At 36.9% G+C, this 5,000-nt stretch overlaps 1 protein-coding gene and 1 pseudogene across 1 annotated transcript in view; both read left to right on the top strand.

The window, feature by feature from the left end:
* Positions 1-1,294, top strand: part of LOC137657967 (uncharacterized) — a 15,898-nt pseudogene extending 14,604 nt beyond the window's left edge.
* The window catches only part of LOC137657613 (protein Star-like), a 213,702-nt gene that overhangs the window by 81,229 nt on the left and 127,473 nt on the right, over positions 1-5,000 (top strand). The gene's annotated exons all lie outside the window — the stretch shown is intronic.

Below are 5,000 nucleotides of genomic sequence, written 5' to 3'. Positions count from 1 at the left end.
CTCTCTCAGTGTTGCTTTAAAAGTTGTGAAGTGAAGACGTACTTGCGCGGTTTTGGATTTATCTATTTATTTTGACCTGCAGCGGTGCATCATTGTGAAAAGTAAGAACAACATTTGATTTCCATGTGTAGAATATTGATTAATATTGTTCTATGGGTGTTTCCTTGTAGGTGTTTTGAACACCGCGCTTTCGAGTGGGGAAAGGGCAGCCAGATGTTACTCGGATATTTCGTAGTTTTACGATATTTTAACATATGCTCTCGCCGTAATAACATCAGGTATTACTTCTTCAATGCGTCGTTGGGTTAAATATTTATTAAAGAATAATCTCCAGGTGAGTAATTTCATCTATTTTATCAGAGGAGAGTTCTAACGCCCAAAAGAGGGTTGCCATGACAACGTTAGGCACGGGTCGGCATCGGCCTAGGCATATAGCGGGTGGCTTTTGTCTACGTAAATATTCACAAGTTTTCCTTTAAAAATAAATGAATGAACAAATAAATAATGTGCATAATATTGCTCTGAGTTAGATGATAACATTAGAAACTGATTTCATTGAAAACAGTGAAGGAGTTCTCCAGATTTTGATATAAATTGTGAGAAGGATTAGAAATTTGATGTGATTTATTCACCGTTTTTTATACTTGTTACAGAACTCATGACATTAATGTCTTCCTTAAGAGTGAGGGAGAGAGAGAGAGAGAGAGAGAGAGAGAGAGAGAGAGAGAGAGAGAGAGAGAGAGATCAAGCAAGCAAGCAAGCAATAGTATGAGCTGGCTACGTTGATTCTACGATCTCTCTCTCTCTCTCTCTCTCTCTCTCTCTCTCTCTCTCTCTCTCTCTCTCTCTCTCTCTCTCTCTCTCTCTCTCGTATTTTTATCATTATTGATCAATTTTTATTTTATAATGGCATTTTTTATTAGAGGTTGAATCAAACGATGATAATATTAATGATAACAGAGTATTATCTCGAGACCTTATACCCGAATACACAGAATCTCCAACATATTCTACAATAACATTCTTCATTATTCTCCTACACTTAAAAATCTATCTCTAATACGCAGCTAGTACCTGTTTTTCTCCAACACTTTACATTATCTTTCAACACTGTCTTTCACAACGCCAACAGTCTCCAGCGAAAATCTCCAACAGTTTTATTTCCACCGCTCTTTCCCCACCAAATTTTCACGAACAGTGCGTCTCCATCAATTGTCCTCCAACACCCCATCAATATTTCTGCGGCAACATCTTTAAGTCTCTCTCCAACACTGCCTCTGTATTCCTTCCATAAGATTCCTTCTCCAACAATTTTTAAGTCTATCTCCCAGTCTTTCATAACTAATAATCTACAATAGAACCTCTAACAATCTTTCTACATCAGCACCTCCAACAAAATTTCTCCATCACTGTCTCCAACAATATTTTTCTTCACTACCTCCAACAATCTAACTCCATCACTGTCTCCAACAACCTTTCTCCCTCACTGTCTCAGACAATCTTTCTCATTCACCATCTCCAGCATCTTTCACCAACACTGTCTCCAACAGTTTTTTATCCTTCACTGTCTCCAATAATTTTACTCCAACAATCTCCCTACCACTGCCTCCAACAATCTGTTTCCACACTATCTTCAACAATCTATCTCCACCACTGCCTCCAACAATCTTTCGCCATCTCTGTCGCCAAGAATATTTCTCCATAACTGTCTCCAACAACATGTCTTGCATCACTATCTAAAACAATCTTTCTCCATCACTCTCCAACAATCTTTCTCCATCACTCTCCACCAATCTTTCTCCACCACTGTCTCCAAGAATCTTTCTCCATCACTCTCCACCAATCTTTCTCCACCACTGTCTCCAACATTAATTCCAAAAGAGTGATTCTTCTTAAGCTTACAGATTTCCTCCAACACTGTGTTTGTGTATTATGCAACAACAATAAACCGTTTCTAGTCCACTGCAGGACAAAGGCCTCAGACATGTCCTTAGTCATGTCTGGTGTTTGGTCATTTTCATCACCACACTGGCCACAGCGGATTGATGATGGTGGGAGACTTTAGTCTGATCGCTCACAGCAAACCAACCTAGTATAAAGGGGGGGGGGGGGCTGACTCATACAGCCTTGCTGATCATGGCGTTATGCAAATCCTTTTTACCACGTAGTTAAAAGGAAATTAAGAAATAAAACAGAGTTTAAATAGAACTTAAAACGTTTGTGATAAGAGAATTAAACGAGGAAATGTGATGTTAAGAAAAAGCAAAACGCTCTGGCTAGGATATGAGGGCTCGTGTGTGGGGAGAGGAGGAGTGGGACTGTGGGAAGGAAGGAAGGAAGGGGCTCGCTGGTAGCGGTAGGGAGGGAGGGGTGGCAGTCTAACCATTAATGGTTACGGCGTAACGGCAAGTCACCATCCAAACGACGAAAGCAGCTGATGGTGTCGAGTTTTGGCGGTCAAATTTAAATTCTATTTTTGAGCCTGCAAATGACCTATTTTTATTATGGTATTGATCATGATACATTGCGCGCTTTGCATGTGGCTTCTGGGACCCTGTAATATAACCTGTAATAGGTATTATTCGAGATATTATGTGTAGGCCAACGTTTTCGGTGTGTACGAAACCTCTCATGTTCTTATGTTTGTGCAAGGTAGATATATTGATTGATAGCTTTAAACTACTGTCTACTACTACTACTACTGTCAATAATAACAATAATAATAATAATAATTATAGTGGTCATAAATATTTATACAGAACAGAGTTACAATAAAGATTCGGTACAAGCCAATATGAAGCAGATCTCTTCGGACAATAATACAACTAAAATTATATTGTAATTAAGAAGATAAGGAAAATCTATAGTCATATACAGAATATGTTCATACTATACATATACTCATAGACTTATAGACACACACATACAAATGGAGAGCTTTATTACAGTGTTACTATGAGACTTGTATGATTTCATTTTTTATAAAGATCGGACGCTAAGCAATGCTTTTAGGTAAGCGAGCTGAGTATTCCAATGTTTAATACCTTTATAGAGTTCTCTTGCTTGAAGGTATACTCGATCACAATTTTCTATCTTATTACTCTTTCTCTTGTTTTATTTCAGTTTTTTTATAGCTTATATATGATAGATATTATGTCGATGTTGTTACTGGTCTTAAAATATTTTATTTTGATTGTTCATTACTTCTCTTGTAACATACCTGTATTTATTTTCTTGTTTCCTTTCCTCACTGGTCTATTGATTCCTGTTGGAGCCCTTGGGTTTACAGCATCCTGCTTTTCCAACTAGGATTGTAACTGATAACACGTATGAAGGGAAGAGTTATGTTGGAATTTCTTGTTCCATATAGATGAAGTGATTGTTACCTCCGCCAACGAAGGTGGAAGGAGGTTATGTTTTACCCCTTGTTTGTGGTTGTGTTTGTGTGTATGTTATTGAACACCTTCCTGGCCACAATTTTAATCGTATAGTAATGGAACTTTCAGGAATTAACTGTTATGCAAAAAGCTGGAAATGATTAAATTTTGGATGGTCAAGGTCAAAGTCACGGTCAAGCCAAATATTGAATTCACTTAATCAGCCATAATTTTCAGTCAACCTTCAGACAACTGTCAGACAACCTTCAGACAACTTTCAGACAACCTTCATACAACTGTCAATCAAGCTTCAGACAACCTTCAGATAACCATCAGACAACTTTCAGACAACCTTCAGACAACCTTCATACAACTGTCAGACAACTTTCAGATAAGCTTCAGACAACTGTCTGAAAACTTTCAGACAAGCTTCAGACAACTGTCATTAAACTTTCAGACAAACTTCAGACAACTGTCAGACAACTGTCAGGTAACCATCAAACAACCTTCAAACAACCTTCAGACAACCGTCAGATAATCATCAGACAACTTTCAGACAACCTTCAGACAATATACACACAAATTTCTTTTACCGGGCCATTTCTCGCATAAAATTCAATTGTTTTTCTTCATTTTCATCACACACTAAGCCATTATCATGCTACACTATCATCTTTGCGGTAGGCACTATGTTAATCGTACTGCAATGAACACAACACTCATCGTCGGGCACGCCCACCTCTCCATAGACTCACCAGTGTGTACAACATTCACGGGCAAGCCCACTAGAATTTGCCAGTCAACCCCGGTGTAAAGGATTCAAGTTACCCCCCCCCGTTTCAAATTACCCCCCGGTAACTTGAAACCGGTTTCAGATTACCGTGGGGGTAGTTTGAAACCGGTTTCAAGTTACCCCCTCTGTTTTCAAGTTACCCCCTCATCAGAATGATAAATAATTCGTGTGACATCGCAAATATGTATCATACATTTATTGCTGGCTTCGCAGCAGTAGGAAAAGTAGTTTAATTTTGTATTTAAGACCAAAAATATTGTATTAGTGAATTATATGACACGTTAAAAGTCACAGACTGTAATTTAAGGTTTTGTGATAAAGGCGAGGTAAAATTTTATTTTATTTCAGTGTTCGTGTGATTGTCGATATTTTCGTATTTAAGACCTAACGTGTCATATAATTAACTAATACACGATATTTGAAGTTACAGACTGTCATTTAAGGTCTAGTGATAACGGTGAGATAAAACTTCATTTTATATCAGTGTGCGCGTGATTGTCGAGATTTCTTTTTCTCCTTTTTTTTTTTTTTTTTTTTTTTGTTATCTCCAGTAGATTCCATTCATGTGTTTTAGGTGCATGAGCTTCGGGCGGCAATATGCCTGGAGAAATTGACACAAAAAACATTCAGAATAAATGGTGTTGATTATTTTATTATTTATACAAATGCATATATATATATATATATATATATATATATATATATATATATATATATATATGTATATATATATGTGTGTATATATGTATATATATATGTGTGTATATATGTACATATATATGTGTATATATGTATATATATATATGTGTATATATGTATATATATATATG

This window comes from Palaemon carinicauda, chromosome 18 (assembly GCF_036898095.1).
Source record: "Palaemon carinicauda isolate YSFRI2023 chromosome 18, ASM3689809v2, whole genome shotgun sequence".
Taxonomy (NCBI): domain Eukaryota; kingdom Metazoa; phylum Arthropoda; class Malacostraca; order Decapoda; family Palaemonidae; genus Palaemon; species Palaemon carinicauda.
Note: the sequence above shows the minus strand (reverse complement) of the source record. Positions and strands in the feature narration are given on the sequence as shown.